This window comes from Helianthus annuus, chromosome 11 (genome assembly GCF_002127325.2).
Source record: "Helianthus annuus cultivar XRQ/B chromosome 11, HanXRQr2.0-SUNRISE, whole genome shotgun sequence".
NCBI classification, from domain to species: Eukaryota; Viridiplantae; Streptophyta; class Magnoliopsida; order Asterales; family Asteraceae; genus Helianthus; species Helianthus annuus.
In genome coordinates this window covers 71,982,900-71,999,729 of record NC_035443.2, presented here as the reverse complement: position 1 = coordinate 71,999,729, position 16,830 = coordinate 71,982,900, and the positions used below count along the sequence as shown (strand labels likewise).

The 16,830-nt window shown below is 37.7% G+C and overlaps 1 pseudogene; it reads right to left on the bottom strand.

Annotated features, from left to right (window-relative positions):
- Window positions 1-3,981: 3,981 nt before the first annotated feature.
- Window positions 3,982-8,447, bottom strand: LOC110888395 (annotated as a pseudogene).
- Between the last annotated feature and the right edge of the window lie 8,383 nt (window positions 8,448-16,830).

Sequence of the window (16,830 nt, the reverse complement as noted above, 5' to 3'; positions counted from 1 at the left end):
AGGACCAAGGATTTTGTAACTGGGCCATAGTCTTGGGCTGGGTAATGAAGCTGGACCGCACAAGTGTTATGATTTTTAACTATTGGGCCGGGTATTATAGTTGGGCTGGGCTAATCAAATCGTACAAGATTTTACCGGATCGCACATGTCACTTAAATGTTTCTTGTTGGGCCGAGCAGGCTATTGAACTGTTTTTGTTATTGGGCCGGATGCAAGGCCGATCGCACAACCCATTGTGGATCGCACAGGTCGTGCGGATCGCACAATAGGTTGGGCCGCTATTTGTTGGGCTTTATCTTTGGACTATACAAATTAGACGTGGTGGGTACTTGAATGCTACTGTCAATGTGATAACATGAATTATGTGTTGCCATGATCTATACGTGCTTGCAATGTGTTAGCTTATGTGGTACATGCGTGCAATACTTGAAAACAAAACCTGACTTGTATGGTAACCCTGTTAGGACGTGGTTGACCACTTTAGTTCAAGAACCTCTTTTGTGTATCTGCCGAGCAAACCAAGGTGAGTTCACACAGCCAAGGCATGGGATTCCCGGGTTGGGAATTGGGTTGGAATGTTTGATATGGAATGATTACTCGTACTTACGCAATCACTAGACTATAGACCATCGTCCTCAGGATAGTCAGGACACTTACGTAAAACCTACGTAAATTAGTATCTACCATTGTCTCCCGGGTCGGGAGGACACTTACGTAAATCCTGCGTAACCTAACACCCACTACTGTCTTCCGGGTCGGAAGGACACTTACGTAAATCCTACGTAAACCCCACGCGTACCACTGTCCTCGGGGAAGGGCACTCACGTAAATCCTGCGTGACCTTGTACGTATTCCTGTTCTCGGATTAAGAAGAACACATGGTTGCAAATAGTCTAGTAAGTACCATAATGGGAAGCCCCCATTATTAAGGATAAATGTGGGAATCCCCCACCAGTAGTATATACTTGCATGGGAAGCCCCCACTAGATGAACTTACGCATTACTGTTATGAACTTACTTTCTGTGAACTCGCTCAACTAGTTGTTGATTATCTGCTGCATGCCTTGCAGGACCTTAGGTACATTATGGAGCTTGCACAAGGAGGAGCAGGTCGTTGTGGGCAAATGGATCGTGATTACTTATGTCATTTCATACATTAATACTTATGATTGGGTTTTTACATTAATGCTTCCGCTATACTTAACTATGTTGGTTTTGATAAACACCTTTCGTATTGATGGATAACTTTTACTATATATTTACATGTTCAATATGATTGGTGGCTTGATCCTGGTCAGTCACGCTCCCAAGTGGTGGTACTCCGTGTGTGGGATTTTGGGGGTGTGACAATTCTCCTAGAAAACCAAACGAGGAGCAACTTGAAAAAGCAGTCAATATAAAGCTAAAAACTGACACAACTGATGAACTACCAGAAAACATTGACATCATGTTTACCTCGTATGACACTGATCATGAGTCTGAGTTAATAAAAAAGGTGGTTGATCAGGTGTTGGATACTGATGAAGATGAGTCAAAGTCAGAGTCTGGAGGGTCAAATTCGTCAGTCAACAGTCAAAAGTCGTCGGTTAAACGGTCTTACAGTAAAGAGTTTTTATTATCAAAAGCAAATTTGGATGATGAAACATTTGAAGTCGCATACTCTTTAAATGATTCGGACAAATTATATTATGACAAAGAATTTCCAATAAGAAGTGTCAGATTTGAATTGATCAAAAAGGTTTTCAAAATAATAGAAATTAATATTTATGAAATAAAAGATTTAAATCTTACTGGAAAACCTAAAAAGTACACTTCAAGAGTTCAACAACGTCTAAACAAGAAAAAAAATTACAATTCTGGTTCTGGTTTCCAAAAGAAATCTAACCAAAATCGTAGCTACAAAAAGAAAGGCGTTGGTTTTATTTCACCAGAAAATCATAAAAATGTGAAAAATTCTAAAACAAAAACAGAATTTGTGTCAGGTGGAAGTTCAGAAGAGGAACAGAAGAAACCATTCTGGAGACAGTCAAATCAGGAGTTTCTTGCTGAGAAAAGGAAGAATGGATCTGAAGTGTCACATCCAAAGGAAACTCGTACCTGTTATAGATGCAATGAAGTTGGTCACATTGCATGGAACTGTCAGAAAAATGCTAAAACAAAACAGGGAGTTTCTAACAAGCTGAAAGAAAAAGTTGTTGATGATGAACCACCGATCGAAAAACTTAAAGTTTTTGAAAACTCAACTTATGAGGTCGGTGAGTGTTCTACAAAGAATTTTTTCAAACAGAAAGCTGAGAACAACCAAGTGTGGGTTGTTAAAAAGGTAAGTGAGAAAGTTGGCGATTAATCTGGTTTCACAAAGCCAGAGGAGCCACAAGGTGAGGTAAAAATTTCAGTGAATGATGACGAGTTTCCATCACTGAAGTTTGAAGAAGTTAAAATGTGACACCACACCTAGATAAGGATGCACCATACACAATTGATACCAACTTACCAGTAAACACTTACGTTATTGATACAAACGGTAATGTACAAAAGTTGGAAAATTAAAGGTACAGAGTTTGGTCAAACTACTATTAGCTGATCACGCAAAATTTCCACCAGGTAAGAAAGTTTGAGATACTTTATTTCACTAGTCACGCCTATCCGAGATAAACAACCCGCCCAAGACTAACCATCATTTCCTGTGACACATGCTTAAAAGACGTCAGATATTACACTGGTGAGTTTATGAATATACACAATTTACAATTCACATTATTTAATCATGACTTGTACCCGCCCATGTTATCATAACCCAACGTTACCACGTAACTTACATAGCCATACAGTTAATGCCCACTACACCACAGGTGTAGTACCGACAAATCCCGCCATAGCGGCACGTATAAGGGACCACAAATATCATGTGTATGTCATGCTCAGGTTATATACATGCGTACAACAGTCATGCCATATTATTACAGTTTAGGACAAGCATGTTCACATTTGAAAAGCATTCATAAAACTCACCTCTTGCTAGTAGCTAACCGTTGATACAATTGCTAGTATGATCAGGTACTATCTCAAGGTCCTGACACAAGTTACATAATCCTAAGTTAGGTAATGGTACACCTAACTAGTCATTATCATGGTTGGATATTGGTTAACCCTACCTTGTTTAAGCATGGTTGATCAGTCCATTTCTAACTAAGGTTAGGCTACCCAATACCCGCCCCTGACAATAACCCTAGTACCTAAAAATAATACTAACACTACTACCACTAATATATTATTACTAATAATAAAACTAATATTAACTACTAAAAATAAATAATAAATAACTAAACATAAACTTAAACGAGAGTATACCTCAAGACTATCTACGACACGTTGATGTAGAGTTTCCGTACTCCTGCTCCTACTCGTGCTCCAAAAACGACTACTAACAACACCCAACGGGGTATCGTATACGCGGGATTCTCAATACTAGAGCGTTCCTGTTAAAATTTTGGTGTATCTAAAATCCTGCAATTTAACTCCTATATATATGTGAAGCAAGCAGGCACCTCAATTCCTTTCTGGGCGGGACATTGACGTGCTTGCTAGCTAGCTTGACGTGCTAGCTAGCTAGCTTAGTTATATTAATTCAGCTGCTTCACTCGTTTTTCTTGTATAAATTTTAAAATATGACGTTTTATAAAACGACGAATATGTCATTAGAACGAGCATGCTTTTATCTACGTTTTAACCTAAGTTTCATTAAAAACGGAGTAAGGTAAATAAAATAATATATTTAATTATTAATATTAAACGGTCTCTTATAATAGCCAGGGCTTGTACAGATGTCTCATATTTCAACTAAATATTTCAACTAACCATTTTACTCGTTACTTAGTCGTTCAACAATGTATAAATTATAAATTTTAACTATAATTTTATTGGTTCACAAAACAGGATGTTACAACTCTCCCCACCTTATAGAAATTTCGTCCGCGAAATTTAACCAAAGAGATGTGGATACTTTTGTTTCATCTCGTCTTCTTTTTCCCATGTCTCTTCAGGTCCTCTCCTTGCATCCCATTTGACTCGTACTAGAGGAAACTCCCTGTTTCTTAATTTCTTTATGTGTCGATCTATGATCTGAATGGGGCGCTCTGTGAAGTTCAACTTGTCATTGATCTGGATCTCCTGCCCGGGTATCTTACGTAACTCGTCCGCTAGACACTTTCTTAAATTTGACACGTGAAACGTGTCATGAATTCCTTGTAATTCTGTTGGCAATTTTAACCTATATGCTACAGGACCAACTCTTTCGATTATTTCAAATGGTCCAATATAGCGCGGACTTAGTTTTCCTTTCTTCCTGAAACGAATGATACCTTTCCAAGGCGAGACCTTAAGTAATACCTTGTCGCCAACTTGAAATTCTAAGGGTCTTCTTCGTCTGTCGGCATAACTTTTCTGTCTATCCCTAGCAGTCTTCATTCTTTCTCGGATTTGTATGATTTTATTGGTAGTTTCTTCAATAATTTCGGGTCCAGCTAATGGATTTCTACCAATCTCAGTCCAACAAACTGGGGTACGACACTTCCTTCCATATAGTGCTTCAAACGGGTCGCCTTGATGCTTGCATGATAACTGTTATTGTATGCAAACTCTATTAGAGGTAAATGCTCATCCCAGTTTCCTCCAAAGTCTATCACACATGCCCTAAGCATGTCTTCCAGTGTTTGTATGGTTCTTTCACTTTGGCCATCTGTCTATGGGTGATAAGCCGTACTTAAATTTACTTTTGTTCCCAATTCCTTTTGGAAGCTTTGCCAAAATCTGGACGTAAAACGGCTATCTCTATCTGATATAATGGAGATAGGTACTCCATGACGGGTGACAATTTCTTTGACATAAATTCTTGCTAATTTATCCATTTTATAATCTTCTCGTATTTGCAAGAAATGAGCAGACTTAGTTAAACGATCTACTATAACCCAAATAGTATCGTGACCATTCTTAGTTCGTGGAAGTTTAGTAATGAAATCCATGGTTATCATCTCCCATTTCCATTCAGGGATCTCGGGTTGGATTAAACATCCTGCAGGCTTCTGATGTTCTGTTTTGACCTGTGAACACGTCATGCATTTTTCCACATATTCATTGATTGATTGCTTCATCCCTGGCCACCAATATTCATCTCGAATATTCTTGTACATCTTCGTACTGCCAGGATGCATTGTATACTTTGATCTATGTGCTTCTTCCATCACCATATCCCTGAGTCCTCCCACAATAGGTATCCAAATCCTATTGTGGAGTCTTAGTATTCCATCTTCTCCTTTAACAAGTAGTTCTTGTTTTCCCACCATCCTTTCTTTGTTAATCTGCTCAACTTTCAGGGCATGTGTCTATGCATCCTTAATTCGTTCTAGTAAACCTATTTTCACTTCAATTCTAGATGCACGTATTCTTAAAGGTTTAACTTTGTCCTTCCGACTAAGGGCATCTGCTACTACATTAGCTTTTCCTGGATGGTAATGAATTTCACAATCATAGTCATTCAACAACTCCATCCATCTCCTCTGTCTCATGTTCAACATCTTTTGCTTAAATATATACTTTAGGCTTTGGTGATCAGTGTAGATCACACACTTAGTTCCATATAAGTAATGCCTCCATATCTTGAGGGCAAATACTAATGCTCCGAGTTCTAGATCATGGGTGGTGTAATTTCTTTCATGTATCTTTAACTGTCGAGATGCATAGGCGATAACTTTGCCTCTTTGCATCAACACACACCCTAGTCCATAATGAGAAGCATCACAATATACTACAAAATCTTCGGTACCCTCGGGTAATGCAAGTACTGGGGCACTGGATAACTTTGTTTTCAAAAGATTAAAAGCTTCTTCTTGTTGGCTGCCCCAGACAAATGGGGTATTTTTCTGAGTCAGTGTCGTTAGAGGCATCGCTATCTTAGAGAAATCTTGAATGAACCTTCTATAATACCCTGCTAGCCCTAGGAAACGTCGAATTTTTGTGGGATTTCTTGGTGCCTCCCAATTCTTAACTACTTCAATCTTTGTAGGGTCCACTTGTATGCTTTTTTCATTAACAACATGCCCTAAAAATTGGACTTCCCTAGTCCAGAATTCACACTTACTGAACTTGGCATAAAGTTTTTCTTCTTTTAGTAACTTAAGAATGGCACGGAGATGACCCTCGTGTGTTTCTCTACTCTTATAGTAGATTAGGATATCATCTATGAAGACGATTACAAATTGATCCAAGTATGGTTTGCAGACTTGGTTCATAAGGTCCATGAAGGCAGCTGGTGCATTAGTGAGGCCGAAAGGCATCAATAGGAACTCGTAGTGACCATACGTTGTCCTAAAGGCAGTCTTGGGTATATCTTCTTCTCTAACCTTTAATTGATGATACCCAGATCTTAGATCTATCTTCGAGAAGTAGCTTGCGCCTTGTAATTGATCAAAAAGATCATCGATTCTTGGGAGTGGGTATCGATTCTTTATAGTGATCTTATTCAGGTCTCTATAATCAATACACATCCTCATTGAGCCATCTTTCTTCTTGACAAAGAGAATCGGCGCTCCCCATGGTGACGTGCTAGGACGTATGAATCCTTTGTCCAGTAACTCCTGGAGTTGGTTTCTCAACTCTTTCATTTCAGTCGGGGCAAGGCGGTACGGGGCTTTGACAATAGGGGTTGCTCCTGGGATCAAGTCGATTCTAAACTCAATTTGTCTGTCAGGTGGTAATCCGGGAAGATCTTCAGGGAATACTTCAGGGAATTCAGCCACTACTGCTACCTCTTCTAGTTTCTTTTCTTCCTTTGCCTCTAGTGCATATACTAGGTAAGCTAAATGACCCTTTTGAATACACTTGGATACTTTTATCATGGAAATAAAACTTATGGGTTTACTAGGTCTTTCCCCATCAATTGTTACAGTTCCCCCTTTTGGGTCCTTAATTTGAATTTGCTTCTTATCACACAATATTTGAGCTTGGTGACTAGATAACCAATCCATTCCTATTACTACGTCGAACTCTCCAAGTTTCAGTGGTAGTAAGTCTATGGATATAGGGGTCTTACTAATCTGGATGGTACAATCCTTTACCACACTCACAATTTCTTCTTCCCTCCCATCTGCTAGTTCTACTATAAATGGCTTATCTAGCTTACAAGGAGTCTGATTAATCAAAACTCTAAAGTGCTCAGATATAAAACTTCTATCAGCACCAGTATCAAATAGTATTTTAGCATAAAAGTTGTTAAGGAGAAATGTACCTGTTATGACATCAGGGTTCCTACGAGCCTCTTTAGTATTCAGAACAAAAGCTCTCCCTCTTGCTTTATTAGGTTCCTCATTCCTCTTAGGACAGCTATCACTATAGTGGCCCGTCTCTCTACATTTAAAACACTTACATGGCTCTCTACAATCACGATAGTTGTGTCCAGGTTTCTTACAGTTTCTACAGACTAACTGGTTACATGGACCGGAATGTCCTTTTCCACAAGTTGGGCACCTAGGTGGGGGTCCTCGTTGCCTCTTGAAATCTCTGTAATTGGGTTTCTTTTGTTCTTGGTAGTTTTCCCATTTCCTTTTCGGGATAGTTTCTGGGGTTTTCTTTTGTTGGATCTCAGTGGCGATAGTTGCCCCAGCCTCTACCGCATCATGATAGGTAGTTGGTTTGGTAGACTTGATAAACGTGCGATATTCTGTGGGGAGTCCCCACAGGAATCTTCGAATACGATTTTCTTCAGGGTTCACCAAGTAAGACACTATTCGAGACATTTCATTGAATTTGGTGACATATTCCCGGTATGTCTTATTCCCGAGTTCAAGATGCAAAAATTCCTTTTCTATTCTGTCAGTTTCGCTCGGTGGACAGAAGTAATTTGTAAACAGTTCTGAAAACTCCTTCCAACTCAGGCGATGTGCCAGATCATCACCTCTAGTTTGCTTTTGTATCCTCCACCAAAATAAGGCTTCGGATTTAAACAAATGAACAGCAAACCTAACTTTATTTCTTTCATGGCAATCACTGACGTCTAGAATGGCTTCTACCTCACTTAGCCATTCATATGCCTCAATAGCACCTTTCTTCCCGTCGAATGAAGGAGGATTACATGGAATGAAAGTCTTGTAATTACATTCTTTAGAGATTTCTGTTTCTATAGCTTTAGATACTTTCGTATCATCTACCTTCTTTTCCGGGCGAGGTTCTTCTCGTGGAGTTGGTGTAGGTGTAGGTGCAGTGCTTCCCTCAGATTGCCCTGATCATTCTGTATTCTGACGTTCACGTCCCTGTGCGTTGGCAAGGATTTGCGCAACTCGGACGGCAATCCGATCGATCATGTCATCTCCTAAGTTTACAGGTTCGCTATGACGAGCAGGATTAACTGATGGGTTAGGTTGACGATTGTTGTTAACCGAAGGTTCTGCCGACATTTTCTATATTTTTCATGAAAAATACTACTTCAATATTCTATTTATTAATGAGCACTTAGAATAATTAATTCACATAATACAATATTTTTCAAATGTAACATGTTGAAAATATAACTCTACTATGAACATTTTACTATAATTAAATTTATAAATTAATTAATCATAGTAAAGATTTTTAATATTGAAACTTAAAAGAATTAATGTTTAACTAAACATACTACTAACCTGCTCATGTGCTTTATGTGCGAGAGAAGATTGTGTATGATTTGTATGAAGGAGGTTGGCATCTATTTATATTAACAATGAACTACGCTATTGGCCGCCTTCAATTTTTTTTTTTTACTCTATGATACTTGATTGAGAAGAAATATTACTTACTCAAATAATACACAAGTATCATTATATATATGCACTTCATGTATACAACATATACGTATTACATTTTATCTTTTAGATTTTATTATTATTATTATTATTATTATTATTATTATTATTATTATTATTATTATTACTATTATTATTTTCTCCTAACGAGTAAAGAAGACAAGATTTACGAGTAATTATTGTTAAGGGGAGTGTGTACAAAGTGGTAACGAAATGAGGATTTATAGGTTGTAATTATTACTATGGGTATTTTCTAATGACTCTATATCCTTAGTAAGTTCATACCCGGATTTATCTATTATTCGTATTTCAAAGTCGGCCAGAGCATCCTAAAAATTACATAAGCTGGCGTGTTCTCTTAGGTTGAAGCCTAGGTATCCATACCAAATACCTAATTCGCTAAAACCTTTGGCTCTGATACCAACTGTGACACCACACCCAGATAAGGATGCACCTTACACAATTGATACCAACTTACCAGTAAACACTTACGTTATTGATACAAACGGTAATGTACAAAAGTTGGAAACTTAAAGGTACAGAGTTTGGTCAAACTACTATTAGCTGATCACGCAAAATTTCCACCAGATAAGAAAGTTTGAGATACTTTATTTCACTAGTCACGCCTATCCGAGATAAACAACCCGCCCAAGACTAACCATCATTTCCTGTGACACATGCTTAAAAGACGTCAGATATTACACTGGTGAGTTTATGAATATACACAATTTACAATTCACATTATTTAATCATGACTTGTACCCGCCCATGTTATCATAACCCAACGTTACCACGTAACTTACATAACCATACAGTTAATGCCCACTACACCACAGGTGTAGTACCGACAAATCCCGCCATAGCGGCACGTATAAGGGACCACAAATATCATGTGTATGTCATGCTCATGTTATATACATGCGTACAACAGTCATGCCATATTATTACAGTTTAGGACAAGCATGTTCACATTTGAAAAGCATTCATAAAACTCACCTCTTGCTAGTAGCTAACCGTTGATACAATTGCTAGTATGATCAGGTACTATCTCAAGGTCCTGACACAATTTACATAATCCTAAGTTAGGTAATGGTACACCTAACTAGTCATTATCATGGTTGGATATTGGTTAACCCTACCTTGTTTAAGCATGGTTGATCAGTCCATGCCTAACTAAGGTTAGGCTACCCAATACACGCCCCTGACAATAACCCTAGTACCTAAAAATAATACTAACACTACTACCACTAATATATTATTACTAATAATAAAACTAATATTAACTACTAAAAATAAATAATAAATAACTAAACATAAACTTAAACGAGAGTATACCTCAAGACTATCAACGGCACGTTGATGTAGAGTTTCCCTACTCCTGCTCCTACTCGTGCTCCAAAAACGACTACTAACAACACCCAACGGGGTATTGTATACGCGGGATTCTCAATACTAGAGCGTTCCCGTTAAAATTTTGGTGTATCTAAAATCCTACAATTTAACTCCTATATATATGTGAAGCAAGCAAGCACCTCAATTCCTTTCTGGGCGGGACATTGACGTGCTTGCTAGCTAGCTTGACGTGCTAGCTAGCTAGCTTAGTTATATTAATTCAGCTGCTTCACTCGTTTTTCTTGTATAACTTTTAAAATAGACGTTTTATAAAACGACGAATATGTCATTAGAACGAGCATCTTTTTATCTACGTTTTAACCTAAGTTTCATTAAAAATGAAGTAAGGTAAATAAAATAATATATTTAATTATTAATATTAAACGGTCTCTTATAATAGCCAGGGCTTGTACAGATGTCTCATATTTCAACTAAATATTTCAACTAAATATTTCAACTAACCATTTTACTCGTTACTTAGTCGTTCAACAATATATAAATTATAAATTTTAACTATAATTTTATTAGTTCACAAAACAGGATGTTACATAAAAAGAAAGTCGGTAAAACTGAAATCTCGAATCAGTTTTACAAAGAGAAAAATGAATTTGATGTCGAGAAAACATTCAACGGGAGTGTTAAAAAGATTTTTGGGAAAATGTTAAATGGGAAAGCAAAGGGGGTTAAGGATTTTTACGCAACTAAAAAGGCAACATACAACCCTACTGCGCAAGAAGTGAAAGCCATCAAGTCTGAAAAGACTTGGATGGAAGTCTGTTTCCCATAATAGTCTTAGGACTACGCCGGAGATCCCAAGTGTATATCGTGGATCAGGAATCGGCATCATTCATGTTTTAAGAGTTTGTATGAAAGTTGTTAAAATTGTTTGAATGATTACAGGTGAAAGGACTACGCCGGAGCTTCCAGATTGGTAAGTGCGAAGCATGAATCGGCATCTTTGTGATCAATCCTACAAGTGGTAAAATGGTGATGTAGACGTAACATTCCTACAACTGGTATTGCTTGATTATTCCTACAAGTGGTATTGTGTATTTTTACAAGTGGTATTATTTCGGATATACTCACAAGTGGTACAGAGGTTGCTTAATTGCAAAAAGTAAATCAGGAACATTAAGTTGTACTTGATTTACTAACATAATAACTGACAAAATGATGAACCATATCCCCGTAATTTACAAGTGATAAACCTTCAAAAGGTTAACACAAATTCATTTTCTGGAAAAATCATTTTGATTAAAACAAACTTAAGTGTTTTGAGATCTAAATGAGAAAATGGTTTGTGAAAGGGGGAGTTCTGATTGTTTATGCGCTAGTGGATGGTGAATTGATGTGATCCGACGTCAGTTGTCAAGTTTTTGTATAGTTTGTTTTGTGTTCTAGTGGGTCAAGAGCTTAGTAGTTTTTCAAATTTCTCTTTAATGTGTTTGCATTTTAGGGGGAGTAGAAAATTTTTCAGAAAATCCAAAAACATTAGAAAATTTGAAAAATATAAAAACATGATAAAACCTAAAAATGAGTTTTGCTGTGAAAAAAGAGGAAATGATAGTACATCAGTGGACTGTCACAACATGCTAAAGAATTGGAAAGATTAAAATGTGATAAACAATCTCACTGAGGATATGCCAGTAGGTTTTTATACACTTAGTAAATTGGGACGAGATATAAACCTAAATTCAAACTTGCGTGTTCTGTGGGTTAACAACAACTTGGATATATAGGTAACCCCTGAAATCTTGTTTGAAAGGTCCCTTATTCTGAGATACTAGGTCTTTATGCTCAGTGATATCTGGGGTATTATCCCGGGACTTCTACTGTATGGAAGTACTGACCTAGTCCCCGGATAATGCTTTCCGCAAATGCTTGAAACATAGCTTCACCCTCAGCAAGCTGACGAAACAATAAAATTGATAGTCGCTGCTGTTGTAATCAAAAGTTCCTCTAAAGGGGACACACCAAAAGTCGAAGTCGTCATCTCTTTGCGTATACGGAAGTATCGACCTGAGCTCTCACGGCCCTCGCATCTACCCCTGACAGATATCATTTGTGGTATACTCACCTGTAAGACTGAATATTGGGATCTGGATACGGGAGTATATTCAAGTAGTGGGACACGCGAATAAGTTTAAGTATCTAAGATATTAATATCGTATCTCGGATCAGTTGAACTTTGTATAAAAATTTAAGTGGATCAGTATACTGACAATCTAAGTGAATTGTTTAGAACTTAAAATGATATGAAGCTTAACGGTGTTGGTGATTTGTCTCATAAACTGATATGATCCTCTTACACAAACTCACAAAAAGATTGTCTGTAAATATTTCTTTACTGCATTTCATTTTGGTTATTTCTCAAAAATCCAAAAAGATTTTATGCCTGTTTTAGCATAAACTTTTGTAAAAGTCAAAAAGATTTTCGACAACTGATGATTGGAAAGCTGATTTTCAAAATTCCAAGTGCTAAACATGATGGCATTGTTGTGAGGGGGAGTGTGCTTTGAACGTGAAATATGTTTTTAAAATCATCAAGTGGTTCATCATGAGAGATGTGATCTGAAAGAGATTAGTTGTTGGTATATGTTTTTAAGAGGGAGTCGTCTGATTATTTCAGAGTGTTGATGCATTCGTTTATATGTAAATTGTTAAAATCTTATTTTTGGGTTAAGAATGTGCAGGAATGGCTAAGTTTCGATCTTTGAACATGAAGAGCCAGACAATGATTTTGATGCAGATGTTGCTGAAGAACAAAGAAATGCCAGCAAATTGAGAAGGGGAGTCTGTTGATGAAGATAGAGAGAGAAAAGCCCAGAGACTGATCAAGACTAAAGAAGTGAAAACACAGAATTGTCGTGACTCGATAGTCGACTCGTCAACATTTGAGGGGAGTCTGTTGGTGCACTACATCTGTCGACTTCGTCTTGTATCGAGTCCTACATTGTATTGTATAGATTAGGGCACGTATTACGAGAAAATAGGAAGTGTATGTGTATAAGATAGAGGTTTCGCTCATATGGTCTTAAACTGATAGTTTCGCTTATATGTACATGATAGGTTTCGCTTATATGGACATGTGTCCATTGGAGCGAAACTACCATGCCTATATATAGTGGTTCATTTGAGCGAAACCACATAGATTCTCTTGTATTCCATGCCGAAGTGCTGCCGGTGTGAAGAACTGCGTGTAATCGATTGTTAAATCAATACAATTAGCAGTTTTAGTGAAGATTCAGCTGTTTCTACCTCCGTTTCTTGTTATTCCGCACCTGAAACGTAGTTGAACGCCTCTGAACGACTCAATCGGGTCAGAACACGATCCTACAATCTTTTTCAGCCAATTTGATTTTTAAGTTCTTTTAAAAACTTCTCCATATTAACTTCATCATTTAACACTCTATCCCTAAGGTTTTCATTCACCTCTTTAATGTTAGCAAATGCTATGATGCATTTGTCTGAACACAGATTTTCAAGAACCTGAGATGATACCTTAGCTGCAGCCATCATGGCACAGTCACAAGCATGCTCTTTCTCATCAGTCACCTTCTCTTCCTTCTCACCATGTTTCTTTTCTTCTTCTTCTTCTTCTTCAGACCAGGGGTCAGACAGTGGTTCTATCAGGGGTTCTGAACTTTCTTCCAGCAGTATTTCACCAGCAACAACAGTAACCACTGCTTCAACAACTTCATCCACTGTTTCAGCACTTAGCTGTCCTTCTTCAGCATCCAGCTCTTCTAGTATTGACTCTAATGCCATAAAACAGTAATCATCATTAGTAGCATAGAGTGCAAAATTTTCATCACCTAGCTCCTCATGTAAGCTGCTCCAGTCAACAAAGCCTTGGGTGAAAAAGCTTTGCTGATCTGGTTGAACCACTGCTGGTGCAGCTTGTTGTGGTGCAACTGGTTGCACTTGAACCTGAGGGACAGGAGCTTGGACATATTGAATTTGTGGAACAGTGGTTTGAACATAATGCACAGGAAGAAGGGTTCCAGGGTTTGCATAATGAGCAGTGTTTACATGGGCAGCAGGGGTAAATTGGGCATAGCGCATAGTGCTTTGGTTGTTTGTGGTCTAGGGTTTGAGCTAGGATGAGTAATAACTGGACCGGTATTTTGACTCCTGCATTCCCTAGCAAAATGACCTAGCCTATTACACTTATAGCACTTAATTTTTTATTTATCCAGCCTCACTTTTAGATTCCCATGTAGCCCTGGGAATTTTCTCCCTGTCCTTTTGTAAAACTTGCTAGTTCTTACACTTAGCAAAGAAAGTTGATGCAAAATGTCCATTTCTTCTAAGTCAGTGGGATCAAAATGCTGTAAATCATTGAGTTCAAAACACAGATTGTCAGAGATCTGGCTTTCTCCATTTGCTGTAAAAGCAAAATTTGATGAGTGAGGATCAGAGTTGAAATTACCACTAGCAGTTATGTCAATAAAATGATCATAACTCTGATCCTTACTACTGCCAGACTCTTCCTGAACCAGAAGAGCTGTGTTGCCAAATGTGTAATCATCTGCAACTTTGCCAGACTCTTGTAACTTCTTTTTCTGGTTTTAACTCCCTTTCATAGGTCAGGAGTCTACCATGAAGTTGGGTTAGTGTCAGATCTTTAAACTCAACAGAATTTCTGGTCACCAATGCAATTATATCCCATTTTTCAGGTAATGATCTAAGAAACCTGCTATTTTGTGTTGATTTTTCAAACTCAACATTAACAAGTCTTAGCTCACTGAGACAACTGAATTTCTCAAACTGTTCGGTTAATGTTTCACCCTTAACATGACAAAATGTTTCATATTGCTGATTCAGAATTTCCCTGTTATTTTCAATTACTTCTTCAGTTCCCCAAAATTCTTCCTTAAGTGCATCCCATAATTCCTTGGCATTGTTACAATGTAACAGCCCAGCATAAATTTCATTGGGTAATGCAGATGCAATGATGCTAAATGCCTTGGCATCCAGTTCAAATTTTTGAAAATCAGTTTCAGTATAGTTTTCAGGTTTCTTAGGTTCGAACTTATCTGTATCCTCAACACTTGGCACCATTGGAACATGTGGTCCAAAGATAACCGACTTCCAACATCCGGTATTCTGTTGAGCAAGGATCTGACCCATCCTTCTCTGCCAGATATTGTACTCGTTGCGCTTCAACATGGGTGGTTTGAAGAGTGAACCGATGCTATTGTTAGCATCTTGTGATTGTGACGTCATCTTGGTTGTTTTACAGACACTAATTAATCAACTTTGTTCCCGATTAAACCTTGCTCTGTTTTTTCAACGAAACGAACAATTAATAAGTATCAATTATTGTGAGCTGAACTATTTACGTCAAAATGATGGTTAGATCAAATTTGACTGTCCAAGCTCTGATACCAATTGTTAGGATCTGAGTTTGTTATGACTGTGTTTTTGTTTGAGAATTTAAGAAGATGAATGTGTAATTGCAGCGGAATATAAATGGAAACAAACTTTTACACACAATCAAATAGGAGAATTGCTTTCAACACACATGTTTGAACATTGAACCGAATGATTAAATTTATTTCAATATTCAATTACAAATTTGCATGCATGTATTACAAACTCCCCCTCAGCCTGAGCTCACAAAGTTGTTCGTACAAGATGACAAGTGGTGAAGAGCTAATAGAACAGTACAGGGTACTGTTCTATTTATAAGCACAAGCAAACCACTGAAGCTCATGGCTGACGTCACCATGAAAGTGACATCTAACCTCCTAACAACCTCTAACTACTGATCTAATACAACTACTGCTCACTAACTACTGATTACAATACATTACAATAGAAATAAACTAAACTACTGCTTTCTCCTTCCACTGTTGTGATTCTAGCAGTACTTTATATCTTAAGCAATGCTTGACCCATATTTGTAGATTGAGCAACCGGACTTTAGTCTTCATCAGTCTTTAGGCTAGATCAGATGTTGTAAGGCAGCAGTTGATGTAAAGGATCAGTGGATGGAGGTCATCAGTTGTTAGAACCACTTTCAAGGGAGAGAATGAAATACAAACATCTGCTTATTCTGGATCCACTGCTCTGATCCAGTTTTGGCTTTAATCAACTGTTCCTTTGTAGGGTTCAATCCCAATAGTAATTAACCGAATAACGCAACCATATGACCAAACGAACCGACATCCAAGATGTTTTCAAACAAATTTTTTTAATGTTCTCTATGCTTTAACTTCATTTTAGAGCCTTGAAATGGGGTTAACGGGGCTTAAAACATCAAAATCTAAGTTTTAAGCTTGCAGGGACTAAAATTGACAATTTGTCAAACTTCCCTCGCGGGACGCGTAGGATGAGGGCTCATATTACGCGGGGCGCGACAGACCTTCAGACCAGAAACATTGAATCTGGCTTCAGCAGCTGATTTCATGCAATTTTACCATGGTTTTAGCTTACCATTTGCTTGTTTTTGAGTTCCCATTGTATTAGAAACAATGTGCCACACGTGTATGGCTTAGATCAAGCTTTGATTCTTGCAAAAAAACACTTGTAATCATCTTGTGAACTCAAGACTTCCTATAAATACCCACTAAGTTCAACCTTCATTCCTTGCTCAAATTGA